The sequence below is a fragment of the Nipponia nippon genome, unplaced genomic scaffold (genome assembly GCF_047370975.1).
Source record: "Nipponia nippon isolate SJK-2023a ecotype South Korea unplaced genomic scaffold, ASM4737097v1 scaffold_4, whole genome shotgun sequence".
Lineage (NCBI taxonomy): Eukaryota > Metazoa > Chordata > Aves > Pelecaniformes > Threskiornithidae > Nipponia > Nipponia nippon.
This window is the reverse complement of record NW_028262358.1, coordinates 9604619-9629305: the sequence shown is the minus strand read 5'-3', so window position 1 is coordinate 9629305 and position 24687 is coordinate 9604619.

Below are 24687 nucleotides of genomic sequence, written 5' to 3'. Positions count from 1 at the left end.
TGCTTGGATTGGTTCTAAATATAGCCCTAGCCATTTTTATCACGTCTGAGAAACAGAATACTTTTCTAGGTTGTAAAAGAACAGTACAAGAATTGAAAGGAAAGAGAAAAGGATCAGCCATGAGTTTGGCCCCATTTTGTCCCTTTCTCCTTTTCATCTTCGTTCCACGTTCCATTCCCAATAAAATTCCCCATTTATAACCAAATCCCTGGCTGCTGGCACAAAAGTAATTTAAATTTTTGCCTATTTTTAAAAAGCCAACTTATAACCTGCAATCATTACAGTAATTGATTAAATATCACAAGCAAAGCAAAGTACCTCTTTGACAGCTTCTATTCATGGTCACATACCTTCCCCGAAGACAGGTAGTTAGATAATTAAGCGATCCATTTCGCTGCATATATGCTATATACAAAAGAAACTGACACACAATGAATCCTGCTAAGCTTTTGTTCAACATATGAAATACTGGATAATCACCTTTTTTATGAAAGCACTTGACCTTTAAATTGATATCCCCCCCAAAAAGATGGTAATCGCTGCTCAAAGAGATATTGAATGCGCTGCTGCTAATCCAGAAGATCATTGCCCATTAGTCATTATTAGATTTTTTGAATCTAAAGGTGAGCATTTGATTATAACAAAGAGGAAAAGAAAATACTATTTAGGTTGCTGTGAATGCCTATACTTTTCTCTTTGCAAATCACAGTGACAATCAGAGTTATAGACTGACTGTAACATGAATATCATCTACGCATTTGATCCCTACTCAGAAAGCAGTTTTAAAAGCTCTGAATGACATAAAGCAAGATTACCAGTGACACCGATTCTAAATATTATACATGTTGCCTGTATCACAAGTGTTTTTCTTTAGCAGCTGATGAGTATTATATTCTTTTGTATAATACATTGGAAATATATTTCTTTTCCTCTGTTCGGGAAAAACAGAAAAATGCAAGAAAAATGTTTAAATGCAACAGAGATACTGCACAGTCTTCTGAAAAAAGGGACACAAAAAGCTATTCTTCCCTTTTATTACATTTTAACTCTTCCCCTGTTCACTTTTTACATGACATCACTAATCATATGCTGCATTCCAGAAATTATATTTCAACTACAAGGACAACTAGATGGGTAAAACGCTGGCTGGATGACCGGGCTCGGAAGGAAGCAGTTATTGGGTTGTACTCTACCCGGAGTAGAGTGGGAGTACCAGTGACTGGGAGGAGATGATGGAGAGCACTCTAAGTTTGCAATGACACCAAACTAGGGGATCTGTTGATAGACCCCCAGCCTGGGGCTGCTATCCAAAGGGACCCAAACAGGCTGGAGGAAAGGGCAGAGAGGGACTTTGTGAAATTCAGCAAGGACAAATGCAAAGTCCTGCCCCAGGAAAGAAGAGCCCCTGGACACGGTACAGGCTGGGGACAGGCTGGCTCTGCAGATAAGGGGGCCAGTACATGTTTCTCACAAAATATATATAATCAAGAGCAGATCAGAAACTGTATTCTTACAGTAGAAAGCTTCTCCGAGCACAAAATTGAAAAATCTTTATGAGGAAAGAAAATACGGTATGCTTTTATACTTGTTTATTTTAAGCCTTTTAAACTTCATGGCTATTTCACCAAGGTATGTGTGACAGATTACCTATTGGTTTTTTGCATTAGAGCTTCCATTTAACATTCTTGGGCTTGAAGTAAAAATAATTAGGAAATTCTTTTCATGTAAGAAGACAACCTAGATGACCTTAAAGGTGTGGTCTTCAGATCTGGTGATCTGACCTTCTCAAGCAGTGTCCCTTTCTAAGCGAACACTCCTGATATTCTTCGTGACTGTTTTGCCAATGCCGGTGCCCAGACACATCCACCAGTCAAACTCCATTCAGTCCGACCCTCTCCCACATTTACACATGGGACCTGACACCTGCCCAGCTGTTGTTTGTAAATTGTAATGCAGGATGCAGCACAATCAAATTTGCCTCACTTTTCCTTCAGGATATGTTTCGTTCCACCCCTCCCATAATCTGATTTTAGGATATATTGAAACATTCCCCGCCAGCATTTCTCTCTGTGTTGGCTACAGTGTGCACTTTCATAGCCAGCCTCAACCAGAACCAAATTCCTTGGTAGCTGGTGGTAGTTGCAGTGGATCCTATCCTCCGCCCTGAGACGCGGGTAACTGCCCGAGCACCTTCTCCAGTGAACAGAAGGAGGCAGGCTGTGCAGGAGGGCCAGCCTGTCTGCTATAGGTGACCTATATTACCCTACAGATGCCTCTTACCACTGAGCAAAGGTGGAGACTGTACAGATAGATCAGCCATATCACATTAAACAGCCAAAACTCAGTGAGACTATTTCTGTCCCAGGGTAGAAGTGACTGAAGTCATACGACAGGTTTTTTTAATGCTAACCCAGAATTTTGCTCCCTACCTTTCACAAGAACTGGCAATCGTTGCATAGACAAGTTTTCTAAATGAAGTCAATGCACTATTACTATGTAAGAGCAAAATCCAATAACCTATTTAGGTAGAAGCTGAATGCCTAAAGACAAAATTGTGACTCCTAATCTTACTCGGTATCTTCCCAATAGAGCTGAATGTTTCCCCTTGTGTCTAAAGCTCTGCATCTGGGTGTCTGTTGGGCTTCCTCAGTCAGAACAGCTCAGAAACTCCCTGGAAGCCATGGAAAAAAACAGCAGACATATTTTTCCGGACTTGTAATGATAATTTGCTGCATGAAAGGTAATCAATATCTACAGATCCAAAGAGCACCTGGCACCATCGTGCTACAGCTGTTAAGAGTTCACCTTCAGGATAAAGCCTAAGGTGAAGGACCTCACCATCGCTCGAAAATGATAAATATTTGTTGCATTGCTGCTTTGCAGAACTCATCATTATGCCTGTAATTACTCTGCTTTTGCTTCTCTTACTCTCTCCTGAGCAACAGAGCTTTGTCCAGCCTTGCCCCATCTCGTAGGGCTTCTTGCCTACCTCCTCCCTTCCAGTTACTGCCCATAACTTCTTGTGTGATGTTCCCATGGAAAATTGCTGCCATATAGACCCCGGAGCAGCTGATGAAGTGGTTTCTGTGAGACATTTATAAATAAATCACTAATCTTATTTCAAATTTGACCCCACTGTACCAAGATCTCCATGATTAAAAATTTGCTTTAGCAAATAGTATCATCATTTATCTTTACTGAGGGCATAACCCAAAGTGGGTAAGGTTTTACTTTTTTCATACAAACAAAATATTAGCACCATTATTATTTATTGCTTGCAGTAGCCTGTGCTTCACAGTGCTAGACCTTACAAACATCAGAGCAGTTTTTGCTCAGAAGAGGAGCAGAAGTTTTCATCTGTGGTACGACATGAAAAGACCCTGGAGAGATAGTGGAGGTGTTTTGAAAATTTCCACGGGAAAGAAAAGAGAAGGAGAAACTGAAACAAGATTTTAATTTATGAATCCCCACAACAGATGATTCTGTATTTCATCATTTTATCCATAACATTGAAGCTTACCTTTAACTTACTTCTTTCACCCATAGCCTGCTCTTGCTTAGACCCCACCTGAACTCCCTGCAGTCAGATCCCTTCCAGCCCATAGCCGCAAACATAAATTGAGTTATGCACAATGGAAACAAGAAATGCAAGTGTGCAAACAATCACAGTAAAAAGCACTCATTAAACTCATCTGAGAGCGCAACTCAGATGTTGAAAGCATTCACAAATAGGCGTTTTTTGAAGAAAATCAGCAGTATTGAGAGATAATGATGATGTTTTACATGAGAATTCCATATATCTTTGCATACATCTGGGATGTTTGGGGTTTTTTAACTGCACCTCAATCAACTGATACATAAAACCACGTGTCTGTTGTAGGCAGTGATATGAAAATGTAGTCATTTCCTCTTCAAAATCCCTAAAGAGCTCCTTTGCATTTAAAACTAAAATGAAATCACCCTACCACGCTAATTTGTTATTTACACCGGTTATTCAGATATTTGTCTATTTGTAGGGGAAAAAAAAATAAGCATAGCTATATTTTGATACTAAAACACTTGTAAAATTTAATTGAGATTACACGGATGGAATCAGATCAAATGAAAACCTTGTATAAATTCTGGTATCACTGTTGCTTTGGTTTCAAATCAGATCTTCTGTGGCAATCATTTTCCTGTGCCTGCAGAAGGACTGACATGATGCTAGGGGAAGGTTTGCCAATTTTAAGGAACAGTAAGTTTTGCACTCCAGCTGTATAAGGCACTTTAATTTTCTTCCTACGCCTAATTCATGATTCAAAAAAAAGAAATTGTCTTCCACAAAAACTCCTCCCACAACCTTCATAGATACTTATCTTTCGATGGGATGAATCCATTTTTTGGAGATGCCTTTTCTCTTTCGCTGACTAGAGAGAGTCAAAACGAGTTGCTTAGACAACTTTTAAACAGCTAAAGCTGGAGCAATAAATCCCACCCAGAACTGAGGAAAAGGTCAAATCCAACCAGCAACCAAAGACAGCAGCAACACTACTACAAATAAACACAACTTGAAAAAATATATATACAAACAGGAAACATCACTGTACTCTCTGCTTATGTAGCCCTCTGGCTACTGCATCTCAGCATTTAAACCCAAACTGAATCGCTGCAGGAAATCTTAGTTTTGCAGCTGGACAACACAGGAAAAGAGCAAGGAGATATTTCCAAAGGCAAAACGGGAGTTAAATGGTTTGTTCCCACTGACTTCCAGCAAGAGCAGAGCTTCTCACTGGGACTGAGAAAGGCTTGACTAGAGACATCCAACAGAGTGACTGCAGGGCCCAGTCCCCCACAACCCACACACACAAAGAGCAGCAGAGATCAAGGGCATCCTTGTCCTCCTCCGGACAATAGTGAGCAAGTCATTCTTTTTAAATCCCTCTCGAAGGAGGCTGCCAAAGGAAATGTCTGAGACAGAGCTAGAAAGTAAACCATTTCTCCCCAGCCCCAGAACAAGGCCCAGATCATCGCTCTTCATCCTCCTCCACATCCTCCTTACTGGATTACTTTTCACACAACTATACTGGGAATTTTAATTCCAAACCATGGAAACATTGAAGGTGTGTTTGTGGGCATATGTGCAACACTGGTACACGCAGTCCTTTACGAAAAACCCAGACAATGCCATGTCAAGATTAAGAGTTATCAAAAGGTACAATTGCTTCAATGGTAAATAACGCTGATAACGTTAACCCTGCTTCAGTGGCTCTGCTGATAAAGACCATTACTCTGGCTCTAGTCATCCAGTCCATAGTTCCTTTCAGGTCAACAGCATTTGAGAAACAAAAGTAAAAAAGGTAGATGACTCTAAAAACAGTTTGAGAGGCCTGAAGGAAACAGAAGTAGCAACCTCGAGTCCCTTCTTGCCATCAGATTAATCAAACCTGGTGAAGAGAGCCAGCTACAGAAACACAACTTTTACATCATGCTTTTGGGATAGAACCCTCCCCACAGAACAAGCTGAAATAAATCCAGAGCAGCCACTTATTATTATTTTTGTTATTATTACTATTTTATACTACCCGTAAGAAACAGCAGCTGAGCAGACTACATCATTGTCAAAATCAGTGCCATTCACAGAATGAGGGGTAGGCAGCGTGGGATGTAGGATTCAGTATGTCACCAGGAACAGACGATGCTCAGGGACACTGGGTAAAGCTGGGAGGCAAAGGACAGTTGCGGGTAGAGAAGTTCTGTAGGAAGTAGAGCAGGAAACGGAGCAATTACAGGAAATGCTCTGGATACAATATGAAATATTTCTCTTTCTGGTTCTTCTCATGTTTCCATATAGCCTCAGTAATCCAGACCAGGACCCTTTGGTTTAGATGCTATTTAGAGCACAGTGATGAAAGCAGCTGGTGTAAACTCTGCTGTAGCCTTGAAACACAGTTATCACATGTAAGCAGCTAAAAAATGTGGCACTTAAAAAAGAGAGGCACAGTAGGACAGTTAAAGGCACAGTATAACTAGTCATGGTTTGAAAACCGCTTCACGTTTGCGATCTCACAGGAGATATTAATGCAGTAATGTTAATAATAGATCCATTGGGAATTGCCGACCAGAAATGCACAGCCACATGTTCTTCTGCTTCTGCCAGAGCAATCTCAGCTGAGGAAGGTCCTTCCCTGCTACACACACACAGCCCCTGGCTGTAGAGGATGGGAAAGCAGCCGCACAGGACCTAGCTTATGTGACCTTTTTTGAAGTATTTTACAGCTAACATTTTCCAGGGCCTGATCTAGCCCCTAAATGCTAACAGACAGTAGTAAGTAGTACATGTAACATTACCAAAAGATACTGGGAAATAGAGCCCCTTAGACGTGTTTATGAATGTACTCTCACAAATGAAAGCATACTTTGAAAATCTTGGGCCTTGAGCAATGGCTTTGAATGAAGAGCCAAGGCTTCCCCTCGTGTCAACATGTTTACATGTGTAGAATTTGGACTGACCTTACAACATACATGTGAACACACATACTTAAGACAGTCCCATTTCTGACTCCACTATCTCCTTTATATCTCAGGGCCAAATTCTTCCCTTAGTGATGCTGCTGTAGCACTGAAGTAACTTGGTCAACTGCAGCGGCCGCATACTGTTGTCATTAGTGTAACGCAGGGAACATATAGAGTGAAATGTTCCTCTCCACTCCCCTTCTGGAGAATTTATTAGCTTGTTTATTGATGTGCTAGCTATGGGGCCAAGACTGTCATGAATACTTGTATGGAGTCAACACCTTTCTGTAACAGCAGGGTGAACGAGGAAATTCCTGGTTGTTAAATAGCCTACATCTGCAATACAAGACTAAAACAATCTCTCAAGTAAATGTATTCCTTGATCTAAAAACACACATTTGACATCCTATGAATCAATTGTCTTCACTCTCCAAACACTAACGACTGTGTCCTACACTCATTTACAGTAGCGTTAATCCAAAATAATGCCACCAAGTCAGCTGAGGTACTCCAGATTTACACTGGTGTGAGTGAGAGCATTTGGCACCCAGTATCTATGATTGTAGATCCTCAGCTGGTGGAGATCATCACAGTTCTTTCAAGTCAATGCCTCTGAAATTAATGTAGTTATGCTGATTTACACCAGGTGAGGATCTGCCTTGTGGTTTCTGGTTTTCAGTTCTCTTCCTGTCATCCGTCTCATTCCAAAATGGTTTCAATAGACAACTTCTAGCCAGAATTTCCTTTGCTATTTATAGGATTATCTCAAGAGTTTCTACGATAATCCTCATATTTCCATCTTTGTATCAGAGCCTATTCCAGGGCTGTATTACAGCCAAAACATTCACATATCCAGATGACACCATTCCTTCCTCCTCTTTTCCCTTCCCTATTTGGGGTGATTATACAGAGGGGAAATGTCTCACACGGCCAGATCCTCAGCTGGCATAAATCAGCATAAAATTGACATTAGTGATTTACACCATTTAGCAATATAGAAGAAAAGACAAAAGAGAAAAAAATTAGTTTTTACCAATGCAGTTTAAAATTAGTAACAGGTCTTTATAATAATATTGAAAGAATATTAAAATGTAACCCATATGTACACCTTTGATGTGTGTTTTACTGGCTCAGCTAGGCATCATTTCCAGCTTGGAATGACAAAGCTTCTTGCTGTTTTGTTTAATAAAATCTTCAGCGATTCTGCCCCTAAATAGTCCATACTTATTCAACATACTTCACCTCAAGTGTACTTAAAACACAAACCCAAGGTCTTTCACAAACACCACCTATTCTGTCGATTTCACGCTTCCTTTTCATCCAACAAAATGTTAAATTTGACCTGTCGAAATAGGTCAGGTTTAACAGACTTTAAGCTTGCTATACAGAAGTGCCACAGAGGAACTATAGACATCAATTCTCATTCAAACTCCAGAAATCTTACAGTAAATAATTTACCATACAGTTTCATATTGATCCACCGAGCTTTCTCTTATCTGTAATTTCCTAATGTCCATGTCCACTTACAAATATTTTTACTCCTCTTCTGGAGAGCTAGATTTCCTCTGCACTGAGTCCTTGTAAACTAGCAGGTATCTGCTCAACTGCGATATTCTACACAAAAATCTTAATTAATAGAACAACCCAGATCAGAAGAGAGCTGCACGCACAGCAGAGAGAGTTGAAAAGTAGAATTCGAATTCCCTGCAGGGACGGACTCAGAGCCTGTGAAACCCTTCAGAGAATCAAAGCAATCTGCATCACAAGCACATTTTCCCTGTACAGAAGTGCTTGCAGGAACTGCCAGTTTCTACAAGTATATAAGTAAAAACAAAAGAGGTAAAGCTGACTATTGTGATTTCCACTTGTTAGACTTGACATCTTGACACAGTCTTTTGGGGGAGATCCGATAGCCAGTGGCAGAGACTAAATATGTAGGAGAAGCTACGCATCACCAAAGGCAATATTGAATACAGGCTCTTGAATCCAGCTCTCAGAGGTCAGCAACAGAAAGACTTCACCCCCTCCACCACCACACACACACTTTCTTCCCCAGGGCCAAAAAGGCTGGAGTAACATTAGGCACTCCTGGCCTGGAAATCAGTTGGGGGGGGGGGGGGGTTGTGTGTGAGGGGTCGGCGTAAGGGCAGATCTCATTTCAAATAAATATGTTTCCTCCTTTCATTTCCCTTCACCTTCCACGTGAGATAGCAAACCAGGATATCAGTATTCAAAGTCCATGTCAAAGATTTAATTTTGTACAGTTTATACTACTTGAAATCAGGTTATTGCTTTATCTTTATGGAGATGAATCCAAATTGAAAACAGAGAAACTGGCGGAACTGTGTGGATGCCAGACTCGCAACAGCAGGCGTTTAAGTGAGAATAGCGTGTGTTCACACTCGGTTTCTCATTCAGCCTAAGGAGTGGCGAGTCAGTACATGCAGAAGTCCAGTGAGGCTGACGAGCAATGGCTGACAAATTCCTATGGAAAAGGTAACCATGTTCCCTCTTTCTGCTGCTCCATCACAGGGTAAATTCATCTTCTTTTCACTGACTGGGATAAAAGTCACTCATTCTGTTGACCTGACTGGAGTTAAACCAGGGATAATTTGGCCAAAAACAAGCAATGACACACAGCAGGATTATTTCAGGGTGTAACTTCTGGCTACGGTTGCTTTCTAAAAAAACATGTAAGACTAGTCAATAAGAAGACGGAGCCCAATATGCAAAATTCAACGTCATTTCAGATAAAGTAACGATACACAACACTGTATAAGATGTATGCACTTCATTTACAAGCTGCTGCTCCTTAGATACTGTTATGTAGCTAGATCACTATATTAGCTAATGGGATATTAAGGATCAAAGGTTTGAAATCAATAAAACTAATCCAATCAGGAAGATGCGCAAGACAGAAGGTAATATTGCTAGGCTGCTGTCTAAAGTGCTTGAGTCAAAACAGCTTGCCAGAAAAAAAAAAATCCCCAGAAATCCCTGTGAACTACAACAAATGTAGCTTGGTAAGAGTCTAGGCTGGAATTTGCAAAGTGTATGTAATTTTGATATAACTTGTTATCTCTGAAAACACTGCGGGTAAAATCTTGATCCCACTTAAGTCAGACAGACATTGACATCAGTGGAGTGAAGAATTCATCTCATGATAAAGGCCAGAGGTAGACCAGTAAGCAGCGCTGTTAAAATCCCATTCATCAAGCTCAAGAATCGAGTAAAAAGCTTTCTTTTCTCTGCATCTAAAACGATTCCTTGGAAATACACATTCAAATGGCTATGACTAGGTAGACTAAGAATTCATTTTCTAGTACTGAGTGGATAATTCATAGCAAATATTAAATCAAGTTTTAAAGCTGGCTGTTTCTACCATCTAGTGATGAAGAGCTGTCTGCAAGTGTTCAGTTCCTGCCACTTATTCGGGCAGGAGGTGACCGCACACGGAAAGTACGTGGCATTCTTTCTGCTCTCTGACTGCATAAGCAGGTAAGCATCTTAACACAAAACTTAAATCTAAATTAGGTCATCGGAACCGACCTCTCCATTCATTAGACACAGAGCCTAGGACAACTGGTCTTTTAATTTTGGTACCTTAGGATTTCTGCAGGAGCTTAAGGAAAATTTTATCCTGCTGTTTGCTGAACAGAAGAAGGGTTGTGGACAGAACAACAGCTGAAGTGAATTGTGAAATTTATGCTCCAAATTTTTAAACTACGTGTCCAAATGCATTTTGAGTAGAGTAACTTATTCTTCCACAGATGCACACAAATGTAACACTGAAGAGGAGTTAGATACATTAACAGCTATTATACTCAAAACCTTTAGAAGAATATTTACACCATTTATTACAACTGCACAGAATAGATCACAGTGAACAAGGATGAACACAATCCTGCGTGACTGGATTGATCTTCCCTATTACCATCAAACTTAAAAACATCAGTGACTGTGCCACAGGTGTACTAGGATTCAGCAAGATGCACCACAACTCTTCCTTTTTCCTCAACTTTGCACACTTGCAGATTTAGCAGCAATGAGCCCTCAAAACCTACATTACTTGGGGTTTTTTTTGTCCCAGATTAGTGGCTTGGATTTCTGAGACTAATAGGTTGCACCCAAGCTAAGGAAATGAGTCCATGAGCTCTGCAATGAGTATTTATCTGTGTCCATGTATACTTACGATCCTCATCAAGCAGGCTTTGAGATAAGCACTGAATGACTTCTTTTAGGCAGAGGTTTCAAATTAATTCCCACTAATGATTTAGCCAAGAAAACCCCATCATGTGCAACTCTCTCAGGCTGCTCAATTGCCTGTCTAGTGACCAGCTAATAACTGTGGTCAAACGTGCCCATAATAGCTTCCCTCAAAGTTTCTACCCAGCTAGGTAACTCAGTAATTCATAGAAGGTTTGTTAATTATGCAAATCCAAACTTTTTATCTCTACCAATGCCAATGCTCCTGTCAGAGAAAAAAAAACAATAATCCTAACCACTGAAACATCCAAAGAAAATTATACTATAGACAAAGGCACTTACTTTCTAGCAAAAAGATTAAGAACTTCAGATTAAAGGATTGAAATATCTGTAAATATGATGAACTGAAGAAGCAAAATTGAAATTAGAGGGAATGCCTGTTATTTTACACAAACATAGACATTAACACCAGAAGCACGACACCAGATAGTAAGAAAACATACTCCAAATAGCAGGGTTTGGTAGAAACTAATTATGGTTAAAGCTCCTGGAAACTTGAAGTAAAAGGGATTCTCGTACTGATACATGAAATGCTATGAAACACAAAATAAATACAACACCTGACAAAAGCAGATTGTCTCCGCTAAGTGCCCAGAGGGATGTAAACACAAGGACAGTAATTCTGGCCCGACTGCTTCATAAATGAAAAGGTTTGGGGTCTCTAATGCTGCAGGCAGCAAAACCTGAGGGAGTGAAACAACGGCTCAAAACTGGCCAGAAGAGCGGGCTGGCTCAAACGTCACCAATTTCTGCAGACTATTTGTTAATCGTAATTACACTTGGATTTCCTTTGTGAATTTCTTCTAGACAGCTAACAAAGGGATCTTTGTGAATGTCCAGCGTTTGAACTTAATGTCCAGGGTGTATCGGCCAATGCCACGCATCACGTGGCATCATTACTAGAACCTGCATAAAAACTGCATTACAAAGCTAGCAGCTATTCAAGTATTCCTGCAAAGGAGGAATGGCACTGACACACTAAGAAAAAGAATTTCTAAATAGGACCGGTCAGGAAATATTTTTTGTTCCAGCACACTTTTTTCTTTTTTTCCTTTTTAATTTTCCATGGAAAAGTAACAACGCACATGTTGAATTATTTTTCATTTGAGTTTTTGTTTTTCACCACTGATTTGATGAAAAGCCTTTTTCATTGAAGACGACGTGTCAGCTTTCTTGAAAAAAAATTGACAAATTCTACTTGGAAGACTGTATTTTTTAACATAATGCTATCTTGTGACCATCGTAATATCTGATTACAAGGCTTAAGTAATCAAACTACCATGGCATACATCTCAAATAATACAAACGAATATACAAAGTATATATTTTGTCTTTCATGAATATTCCTGCAAATAATATTCAATCATTCAAATGTTGGTGCAACGTGAGCACAAAAAGACAGATTTTTGGCTGCTCTAAATCAGCACAACTTCAGTGAAGTTTATGGAGTTACACACGTTTAGACTAGATTAAAATCTGCCCTCAAGATTGAATCACATATGAACACAGGCAAATCAAAATATGTGTTTTTTTTAAATTCAGTTACCCTGAAGAGAACAAGTATTTCCTCCCTTTGATCACGTTAAGTAAATGTAGTCCAACAGAACAGAATATTATGTTCTTCAGTAGAAAGTTTCACGTATTAAATAGCACCGGAGTCGGAGCTGAGACTCTCATTGAGTTTGCAACTCAAAAGTGGCCATTTTTAACCTTTCAGAGTAGCTGTTGAGTTGCCACTTCAATATGCCCTTGTTACCCCTGCAGAATGTAACCGAAAAAGAAAAAATAAACACAACACGGGCTGAAACAAAAGGCAGTTAAACACTCACTCTTCAGTTCTTGGTGTTACTGGGCTGGTCAGGAAATGAAACCATTGCTGCAGGAATTTGAAGGGGTGAATATACAGGGAAGGGGGTCAAGGTTTGGGGTGGCTTCCTCTCCCTTGGCACTGGGAAACCAGAACAACCTTGTATCACTGACCCAGCTCCGGATGCTGGGTAAGTGGCTGGCAATGGATGGAAACACAAGAGAAAACAGCATTTCCTAATGAACAACTAGAGAAAATACCGCAAGAACACTGCTTCTTAGGGTGATCCACAGCTGTATTTTGTAGAAAAATATCCAAGTGAAGGAAAATGACCTCCTTATACTCCATTTTTTTAAGTACTTGCAATCAAACACAAGATTGGGAAGCTTCTGGGAAAGTTAATGTTATAAGCCAGCCACAGAAAAATTCACATATGCACACATGTATGTTCCTAAACAAAACATACTTAATGCCGTAGAAAGATGAAAAAAAAATATCCTTATCTAGGATAAAATTATTCCCATAAGACTATGGGAACTAAGTCACATCATCATGAAAATGACTGGAGGAAATATGAAATACATATATGCTATATCACACACACCTGCTGCCAGAGGCCCAGATACCCAAGTTCACTTATTTTAATCATTTCCTTGGCCCTGATCCCACAGTGGGACTGAGTAAGATAGACAGCTGTCAGCAGGCCACTCCAGGTAAATCAGAGCTATACAATCCAGGACAACACAGCCACCATGCTTCCCTCCTGCTCAAGCTCCTTCCTATTAGTTGCCTCAACAGGTTCCCTTACAAAATCTAGCCACATCCTAACTTCTGGAGCTGCAATGAGCCTGCCGCATTTTCAACTCTGTTCTCAGTGTTGGACGCACAGCTGGCTTTGCATGACCATTTCATCTAGGAGCTCGGAGCAGGGTTGGTATCCCAAGCAAGTCGGTGGCATAGGATGTGTAACACAAGGGGCTGTGGGAGCTGCAGAGGGCAAACCCAACCATCTCGTGTAGGCTGCCAGATTACTATCAGACACCCCATTCCTCTCAATGCTCAGAATAATTTCTGCTTTGGACTTCCTTCCTTTACTTTTAATTCATCCTGGGCTCATCCCTCATACATTTAAGGGGAAGAAGAGAAATACGAGCTTTTCCTTTCTCTCTCCTTTCATGCGCCCTATTCCCGTCCTCTACCTCGGGAAGATCAGGAGCCAGTCCTCCTTCCTCTCCTCCCCATCAGGTTCATGTAGTCCATCCCAAAGTCAGGAGATGATGTGCTGCCCACCCATCTAACGCAGCAGCTTTGAGGAGCCACCTGACAGTCCAAGCAGCAAAATTTGCACAGCTTGATCAGGTCCCTGCATACATTAGTGTCAGGGCCTCGCTCACACCCTGGCGTGCCATGGCCCAGTCTGGCACAAGGCAGGAGAGCTAACAAGCCCCACCAGGCTGAGACGATAATGTTGATCATGGCTGAAAGCTGACAAGGGATTTTGCCTCCTTATGTGTGTACAGCTCCTCATCCTCTCAGGCTATGTCTGCTTACAGAGGGTATTGACGTGAAAACCAAAAACCCAGAAATGTCTTTCTGCTGTTGGAGCATCACAGAATTTCAGATGCTTCCCACTGCCCTCTGGAAAGCTGTGCCTGCTACAGACGTCGCTCAGGTCAGACCCTGTCTAGGGGCTGAACATGACGAACAGGCTATTCCAGATGTGCTCTGATGTTACTGAAATAACTTCAAGAGGATACTTTTGGATGTAACATCAAATAAGAAAATTCTGTATTTATCAACACAAACTAACATACCCCATCTTTAGAAACTGGCTGTTTCTTTAGTAACTGTGTCCCACTACTCCTTCTCCTTGTTTCTATGGAACAGCAGCAAATGCATGTACAGTAAACCATAATGGAAAAGCACTTCATAGACATCACAGATCCCGATGGAGACATCAACAGCAAAAGACTGATTTAGCATTAGGTCACATATGGTTAGAGAGAGGGACCACAGAAGGCTGGGAAGTCTCTTATTTCTTAGTTTTGAAAGGAGAAAAAAGGCAATCGTGGACAGGACCCACTAGTATAGAGGGTTCAAATCCTTGTATTGCTACACTTGACCAAAACACACTTCAGAAAAGTCATTTAATCACCCCCCATCTCAGTCACCCTGCTGTTACATGGAGATAACAATCCCTCCTATATCTGATCTTGATGGAGACTTATAAATGCTGCTATAATAAAGTTCAGACAGCCCTTTGCGAGTGTCTTTACTCTTGTCCATATAGTAACCTATTTTGCCCTATGAGAAGTCTTGGCACTCTGGCGGAGCTTACCTTCAAAACACATACCCAACAAGTTCATCTAGATACTGAACTTCCAAACTGCAACAGTTGTCGCTTATTTAAAGAGTGCACTTACTGCACCTTCCTGGGAAAAGGATGTATATTCCCAAACAAGCTCCACTGAAAATCCCCATTGCTAGCAGCAATATGGAATTCTGTAACATCAGGGTTTACGAGCTATAAAAATTTGGCAGAATAAACGTAGACGTCTCTATATTCAGGCATTTTTTTTTCTTCTCTGCTTGCTCTGGTTTTCTGTGGAAAAGTGATTACAAAGTAGAAGTCTCCATGATGATTTTGACTGATCAGCTGGAGAAATTTAGATAAATTTGGCTTTTCATGAACTGCAGCTGTTGTTCTTTTCAGTGCCTTAATGCAATTTATCATTCAAATGTGTTGGTTTAGGAACACTGCTCCAGTTTTCCTCTACCTCCTATCATTAATCCTAACAGTATGAATCCAATTTCAAACGTTTGTTTCTTTTGTAGCATCCCACTTTTCTCCCCTTTGGTGTCTGCAGTGGTAGGGAGTTACGGTGTGGAATCAGCTGCCATCTCTCTGCAGCCTTCACACGCTTTCTGCAACAAATGGAAGATCTTTCACAAACTCTGCCAAAAGGTTTCTCAGATGAACAGTGCCAAGGCAGGGCATCCAACTCACGGCAGACACATTGGCTAGGTGTTATGAATGACCCACAACATAAGGGAAAGAGACTAAATCCAAACCCAGCAACAAAAGTGATCCTCCCACCCCCCCAAAAAAATCAGCAAAACCCAAGCAAAACAACAACAGTAAAATTTTAGGGCCCAATTAGAAAGAAGTAGGCTGAAAGTCAAAAACTAACAAACAAAACAGAATTTTAAATTAACTTGTTCGTAATTGAGGGTTTTAAGGAGGAAAAATACCTGGTAAAATGACACTGTCTGGTTCAAATTCAGCAATAATTCATTATTATAGATGATATCTAATGACCATCTAGACAAAGCTACAAAGAATAAAGGCAAAAGCCCAACTCCTCCAAAAGAGTTTCTGCTATCATTTTATTTCCTGTTAGGCAATTAATTACATGGGTCGATATGGGTCATTACATGGTTTCAGATCCATTTTAGAACTTCTGTTATCATTCTCATTACTGCATTTATTTATTTTGCTGTGGAGGAAATGGGCTTTCTTTTCTTTTCTGTATAACTTGATACCTACAACTGGTTGCTTACAAAACTCACAAATTTGTTGTGTAATCATGAACCAAATATTTGTGGCTTTTCTAAAATGCTACTCTAATATCCCCTGACCTATAATTCCAATACCTTAGCTAGAATTTCTGTCTTCTCTAAGTAAAATGTTGCCACAAACAGTTGGCCCTTATTAGTTTTTTATTTTATGTTTATATAAACCAGGAGAAATGCCAACAAGGTCAGTGAAGTCCTTGAGTTTTTAAGTCACTCTAGCCTTACCCCCACATACCACAGGAGGAATCAGGTCTCTGGGTCCCTTTTCACGTGTTTTGTTCAGTGTGAAGGCTTGAAAGGAATCTGGTGTCATCAGCCTGATTTTCAAAAGGCAGCTCCATTACAAGCAAACGAGCTTACCATTCACTGCATTTACGTCATTTCGCAATTCTAAGCTCAAAATTCAAAATTTGGGTCTAGATTAAGAACAGGAATACCCTGAAGACTGGGTATGTTTAGCCTCAAAGTCCCTTCCGAATTTCCCCACAAGAAGAGGAAAAAGCCTTCCCCCACAAGAAGAGGAAAGAGCCTTAAATGATTTTTCAAGTTTTCAAATTCAAGTCAAGATTTGGACTTGGAAAGAACTTCATACATATTTAAAAATACCTTAATAACTTTTTTTGAATCATTAACTTAATGAACTCACACACCAATTATCAAGAAGCAGAAATACAGACACGCCTAAGAAAGGCTGTTCTTGAGGTGTTACTGATCAGGCAGATGCAGAAGGAAAAGGAAATTTCATGAGAAAGTCTGGGGTTTTCCAAGCAGTTGTGACAGCAGAAGTTCAGATAGTTTGGATAAGGTTCAGGTAAAAATTAATTAGGTGAACTGAAGAACAGGAAAGAAAACTCTCTTAGCATAAGCTGAGTGAAGGGAGTGCTATGAAGGAAACTGCTCCCTGGCTTTAACAGAGCCTGGTACGGGAAGTCCACCTTCCTATCTATTCATCCCAGCTGGAGCCGAGCAGCAAATGCATGAATTTCTGAGTGCTCACACGGAGCACTGAACTCTCTCAGAATTTTTCCTCACCTGAAACCTGCTGCCACCAGTGAAAGCATTATTTACAAATGGGTCTGTTCCAGGAAGCCTAGATCCAATACAGTTTTAAATCCTTAAGTCCACAGGTATCCATATGTGGAGTTCATTCTTGGACCAGTTCTGCTATTAGCATCAGCTACTTTACTCCCCAAATTAAAAAAAAAAAAAAAAAAAAAGAAATTATCTGCTAGCAACAGAATGTGTGAAATGTGTTTTTCTATGGGTTTGTTTCTCATGGTCAGGTTCTCTCACGTTTAGAAAGATGTATGCACTGATAAAAGCTGCTTCCAGTTTGGGCCATTATTAAAGGCTCTTTCAGGTAGCCACTTTGGGATTTAATACAGCACGAGCTCAAACCACAACCTTTTTCCCAGTGGAGACACTAATAGGGTCTCTCTACCTTGCTGCCTTTTTTTTGACAAGGCATGTTGGAATAATATAACTTTGAGGCTTCTTTCTGCCACATTTTATTGGAATTGTCCACTAGGTTGTTAACAGGAGGACAGAGAAAGATACACATTCTGAGACAGCTATGTTGCTTAGTCTTAGTCCTTCAAGTCAGGACCGAGCTGTGCTCAGAAGAAAACTGTGCCTGGGCTGGCACTTGTCAGAAAGGCTTTCCTGAAGGTAAACTGAGCAAGACAAACTGGTTTTGGATTAGGACAGATAGCAGAGAACATGGCTGCACTCCTGCACTCAGCTAACACTGAGACAGGCCCTGGGGAAAGCATGAATCCCATGCAAACAGCCATCCAGAGCAAACTGTGTTTGCTTAGTCCTAGATTGACTGAAATATCTCACTCCCACCACAAAGACTGCAGCAAGTGTGCACACAAACAGGTTCACGGCCCATCTCACAGCTGGCAAGCTATTCCTCTCCACCTGTGCTCAAAACCCAGCCTTCCCTTCGAAACCAAAGGCCGCAGCTTCCCAGAAAAACTGAAATGCTGCCTGAAGTCCATCAATGGGAGTCTTGCCTGGGCAAGGACTGCAGGCTTGGTCCATGCCTCGTAGGTGAGTGATCCCACACCAGCTCCCTTCCGGCATTCCTGTTTGCAAAGCACATGAGGATGAAATATGAAAACAAACCCTTGCAGCTGCTTTCTTCATGTCCCCACTGCAGCTGCAGGGAGTGGCTTTTCAGCTCTGTGTTGCTCTAAAAGCACTTCAAAAGGAGGCCAAAAGCAATTATATGCACTTTTGTTCATTTAAAACGTTCTCAGCTGTATTATCAATCACCAGCTGAGGATGTGTACAGACTGTCAGTCAGACTATGCGTTATAAGCCTAGTGCCTGCAATGCAAGTACACACACCACTTAGTGCGGGATGTCTTTCCTCCATGTGCTCTTATACTAGATTCCATATGCTACTTTTCCTATATAATTAGCATGAAATATTTCTACCCCTTGTTATTTAAAAATCTATATCTACAGGCTGGGGTTAAGTTAACTGATTGTTAATTGTACCAATGAAAGGACTGATCCCTGCATGCAAGAATTCAGCAGTAGAGAAAAGCTTTAGCAGTAGGATTAGAAGTAATTTACACATTGTTTGAGACCTTTTTTGTGTCACCGCTGATACAAAGGGCCATAACATACATAAATATGAGAAGAATAAGAATCAGTCCTGTGAAGTTCTTCCAGACAGATTCTTGACTGATGGACGGTCTCACATTCTGGAGAGAGATACAGATTTCTCCAAGTGCTGGTGTTAGGCTATTCCTCCTCAGAATACAGAAACCCCAGCTATTAACCAACAGGAGACTTCTGCAGGAATAGAGAACATGCTCAATTTTAAGCGTGAACTACTTCTTTTTGGTTTGAACATTCACTCAAAACATTAATGAAGAATAAAATGCTGAGGGAGACAGCAGATGGAGTCTCAGCTAGCCTCAATCAGCACCAAAGTCGATATTAACCACGGATCTTCACAACACTGCCAAAACAAACTGCTCTGTGGCCAGAGAAGAAAGTGGTCAAGCATGTTTGATATGTTTGATAACCTCCCTAAACAACAGCACAAAAATGCACTGTAAGGGTATTTTTATTCTCAGATGCAGGGTAATTGAAATACACAACCTCTGTTCAGCAGTAACCGGGGAGTATTCATTCAAAGGACTGTCTAAAATCAGATAACTGCAGTAAGGTGGGATGTTTTCTTCATTAGCCTTGTGTTACCAACAGCCTGAGTTTATTCCCCCTGATTTTTTATACGTAGGAGAGAAAGTACAGTAGGCTGAGAAGAGTGTTATGAAGAAGAAAACTGAACAAACCTAATATCCAAGGAATAGCTGTTCTTCATATGAATATACACATTCACATGCAAATAAGGATAGTTGATTCTCTGTTCTGTTTGCTGTAAACTTGATATTAGTTATTCTCTGTTTAAACTAGTTCTGTCATCCAGTCAGGGTGCAGAGTAAGTATTGCACGAGCTAGACAACCAAATCCATACACAAGTCACAAAAAGCTACTCATCAGAGTAGATATTTTGCATACAGCTCAGGATTCATTTCCTTAGATCACTGGGCAAGTATTTGTAAATAAGGAACACACTTGCAATTGTCAGGACCAGCTAAGAAATAGGAAGAGATCATTAAATCAAACCATTTACTGAAAAAAAAAAAAAAAAAAAAAATTGATTCAGCAGCTCTGATAATGACAAAGATGACCTTTGCCAGTTCTCAGGTGGATTTGAGTTTTAAACCCTAAATAAAGACTGCTTCAGTTCTAGCAGCTAGAAAAGAGGAACACAAAGTCTGGAAACTGATATTCATTCTTTGCTTCTGACTTGCTCTTTATTTCTAGAAAGTCACTAGACCTGTGCACACATAGCCACCTACACAGCGGATGCAGGAATGATTATCCACCTGGCATAGGGACAGGGGTGAGATTTATCTCGTTAGCGTATGGAGATTGCTATGGGGAGAACCTGATAAAGATGTTAGCATAAATGAAAACCGCTGCTGTTTACTGTATTCAAAAAATACTTTTCAGTTGCTAAACTACTGAATGGGGTAAATAGTGGCTTTAGATGTCTCTGCCAACAACTCGGTGCAGCTTCATTCTTACCATCAACCTGTCTTCATCGTGCAGGATCTCCTTTTGTAAATGAAGAAAGGGAGGAGTCTGCAGAAGCTATTAGGAAGAGAGTTGACTGCATTCTTGGTCATGAATAAGCTGCCTGAAAAATTCACTTTCGCCTATTCCCAAATCCACTTAGGGTTAGCACATGGTTTGTTCCCCAAAGAACAGATGTGAATATACCTCAGCCAACACGATGCTTGTGAAATGTTCATTTTGAGCATCCTCCATTCAATACCTGAAGTCTGACTTACACACTATAGTCATATAGATAGACTACATGTAGATCCTGAATGAATGACTTTTAATTCTGGTTTTTGTGTTTAATTTCTGACAGAACGACAAAAAAAGGTAGTAACCCTCTTGTTTACATGAGGATACAGGTATTTTTGTGAGAACAGCGAACGTCTACCTACTAAGTATGACAGAAAATGTCCGAAAACAGCGAAGAGGAAAGGCACAACACTGTGACTGCCTCAAACAGTCCTTTAGAGACTGACTAAGCACGTAGGACTTCAATTTTTCTACTTGGAAACACCGACATTAAGTATGTAGTTCTGTGTTTTATGTTTCTGAGGGCTCTACAGGATTCTAACATACACAAATTAGATTCTTTCCCACTTTTTTTAGCTTTAAAAAAACATCCAACTGATCCACCTCATTCCTCCTGTAAGCAGTCTTGTCTCCTGTTCTCTCATTCACTGTCACTTTACAAAAGCACACGGGGTACATAGGTATGGCTGTGGGCTGCAAAGCCTTCTAAAGCAGCAGTCTAGTTTAAAATTCTCCCTTCCACCAAAACTCATTTTTAGTAAGATGACATCAAGCGGAAGTAGATGGACCATGTCTGAGCAACTCACAATGTCACATGCAGATACTTCAGAAGTCTACACCCAGTGAAGGAAGGAAAAAAGAAAACAGAGAAAAAGAAAACAGAGAGAACCTTGTCAGAGCTCAGAAGCAAACAGAATGGAGGAAAGGGTTTGCAGATGCTTTAACGCAGCGTAGGTTGGCACTGCAAAGCCATGCCCTGTATCAGCACAGTCTGCCTTGATTTAAAAGCATGCATTTGCTTCTGCAAAGCCTTATGGCAGTTTTTTCACTTAGATATAAAATGTCCACATTGCCAGAGCAGAAAATGTCCTTTTTCATGGGAAAAGCAATTGTTGATGCTGGCAATTGACTGAGGCTTACAGCCAAGGGTTTAACATGGCAGCATTCTTTTGCCTTAAGTGGATTCTTGGACCCCTACTCTGTTGCAAAAGAGGTCCGCGTGGAATATGTGCTCTCCAGCCTAAAAATGGAGCTCTCCTCCCTCCTCCAGCACAGGCGGTACCACAGACTCTTGCTTAGCTGGTCTAACAGCTGGGATACAGCATGGGTTCCTACCAGAATTTGATCACCTGAAATGAAAGTGTTAACATGTACTTGGAAGCAAGGCTGGTATTTTGTTATCTTTTTGCAAAGTGAATTCTTAGTTATGAACCGAAGGCATTACAGGGAAGGAAAAGGCCACTTGGCCTAATAAACTTTCCCCCTTTGGGGTTAGCTGAACACCACCTCCTTCTATCCCCCTCTCTCTCTGCAGAAATAAAATATGTCTCCTTTCCTCCTGAACTCATTTATAAAAGCTTGATTTAAGGGCCTAACTTGGCAACATGTTCCATATGTCTGTTATTCTAGGAGCATGCAGGCAATGGGCCAAATGCACAGCTCGTGCAATGGGCACAATTCTCCCTGCTTGCTATGGGAGTTGTACCCGCCTTTGCCTGGGTTTAATTTGCTCCAGCTTGCCTATGGTTACAGAAGAGGGCTGAGGATGAGGAAAGCTGAGTTGCATTCCCAGCTCTGCCAGAGGCTTGCCGTGAGACCTGAGGGAAAACAATCTCTTGGCTTTGTTCTGCCTCAGTTTACACAAGCTCTAAGCTACTCATCCCCTCCAAGGGAGCTCTGTGAAGCTTAATTAATAATGGCAACTACTAAGTCCTTCAGAAGACAGGCAAGAAATACCATGCATACTGTAAGCAAAGGCACAGTATCAAAACCAGGGCAGCTACATAAAAAAACCTGCCTTGCAGAGACTTATTAGAAAGGAGGGGTATTTAAAATCAAATTAAGTTCTGGACCAAGTTCTACAGACTCTGACTTTACAAGCACAAACTGTTCCAATGAGATCTAAGAGAATATTAACACGAATAAAAATATGCATGAAGGTGTTTACAGGGGCAGGTTTTGTGTGACTGATCCTGACTACACAGAAGAGTAATTACACAAATCAAGTTAGCAGGATCAGATCCTGAGAAGAAAACTGGGTAGCAGTGCGTTTACTAGTAGCTTTTTGTTCCTCCAATTATTGCAGAAAGCAAAGAGCAGCTAAAAACTTTACTGCCAGGAGTTTCAGAATCATATGGGACTGACCCTTTCCCCCAGCTTATCGATTCAGATGATGCTCTCTTATAAGGATTTCATGCAGAAAAGCGAGACTGTTTTGACACTGCAGTTATACCAGAGCCTGCTCCTTTTTCACTAGCAATATGAGACACCTCAGACATGTCCCCCCTCACCATGAAGAGGCCATCAACAGAGGAGCGACCATGCCGATCAACTCCCCTCCTGGTGACCCTACTGCTAGACAGCCTTGTGGCCACCTTTAACAGAGCCACCAATGACCCATGCCCTTGCCTTGAATCACATATCACCACCACTATGGTTACACCACATTTCGCTGGTGAGACTGGCAGGATTGAACTACTTGCACTGGTAAGGAGATGGGTCAGGTCCCAACCTCTCATACTTCACAGATGGCAGAGAGTATATAAAAAAAAAAAAAGTTTTGCCCAGCCACAAGTTTGCTTTAAACACCCCCACGTAAGCAAAAAAACGTTTGCCTAGGTCCAGCACTGCTCTGTTTTGCACACTGTGCCCTGCCTCCCCTTGCAGGGGGACCGCATCCATCATTGCTGCTTGCTTTGGCAGCACCCCACTCTGGGTACTGGGATCTCTCTGTCTACCTTGCAGCACCGGTGAGAGGTAAAGCAGTGTTTGGAGAACACCACCCCACTCGCTGTCACGTTCATTCACTGCATGGTGAAGTCAAACCCATTGTGAACGGACTAAAAATCATCTCAACTGTCAGCAGAAAGATTTACACAGCTTGCTTCTCTCCCTCGAAGAGTGACTGCAGTGTGAAAACATGCTGTTCAGCCTGTAGCAGTGTTAGCTGTTTTCAAACAGAGCAAGCTGGGGGAAGGGGGGAGTTTAAAGAAAAAAAAAAAAAAGTCCTATAAGGAATTTCTTTTAGGTGAAGCCAAATAGACATTTACTGTAAATCCAATAGACCAGCTTCCCCATATTTATTTTTTTCTTGCAACCCCCCGAACTCCCTCCCCACAGGTGGCAGATATTACACCCTGCACACCTCCGGCAGATGCAGCAGCCCATCACCGGCGGTCTCCGACTGCCCTCTACAGTCTCCTCACCCAACCAGCTCTGCAGCTGATCTCCAAGCTAAAGACCTGCCAAAGCCGTCAGAACTTGTGACATATTAAAGATACCGGAGTGTCACATATCAGGCAGATAAGCCAGTAATAGTGAGCCATTCTCTTGGGTAAACGGATGGCTCAGAGAGGGTCTCTCCACTTGGACTTCTCCAGTACAAGAGATGATCCTGCAATCATGATTCATTACCATTTCTTCCGCTGACTGATTCCTCTTTCATCCTTAGAAAGGCTGGGGAAGAGAGTGCAGATCACAGCCGACCTCAGCAAAGGAAAACTCCCTGAGAAGAAATGAGTCAGCTCCTCACCACCCACTCCCACCCCTGCGCCCCTTTGGCATCTCTTTCTCCCCACCTGCCTCAGACACAAGCACAGCTCACATTTTTCAAGTAAGTGTTTCTTCCATCCCTAATTACTCCCAAATATCTTCAGGATAAAGTTGGTGTTTAAGAGATGGCAAATGTTTGCATTGACTTTTAATGCCGGTAACTTTCAAAAGCTATTACTGTGTCCCCTGATATTCCCTCCTCCGTGATTTCTTTCTGTAGCATCAGGTTATTGCTAGGTGGCAAAGAAGAATGGTGGCAGATAGAAAGGAAAGATGCCTGATGATTTTTCATTTTTAAATAGAAGGGAAAAGACCAAATATCCTGCAACATAGACTTACTGCAGGAAGCAAAATGTCCCGTAATGGGGACTCGTGGAAATTAAGTGAGAAGAAAAGCCTGTAAAACCAAGCCCAGATATCACAGGCCATGGACAAAAGAAAAAAAAAAAAAACCACAACACCCCAACACATGCGTGTGCATGTTTGTGTGTATAAATATACACACCATGTCTTCATTAAACCCAGATAAAGTTTATACACCTTCCCCATAGTGGCTGGCAAGAGCTTGTGTCCCAGAAGAATGGCTTTAATCTCAT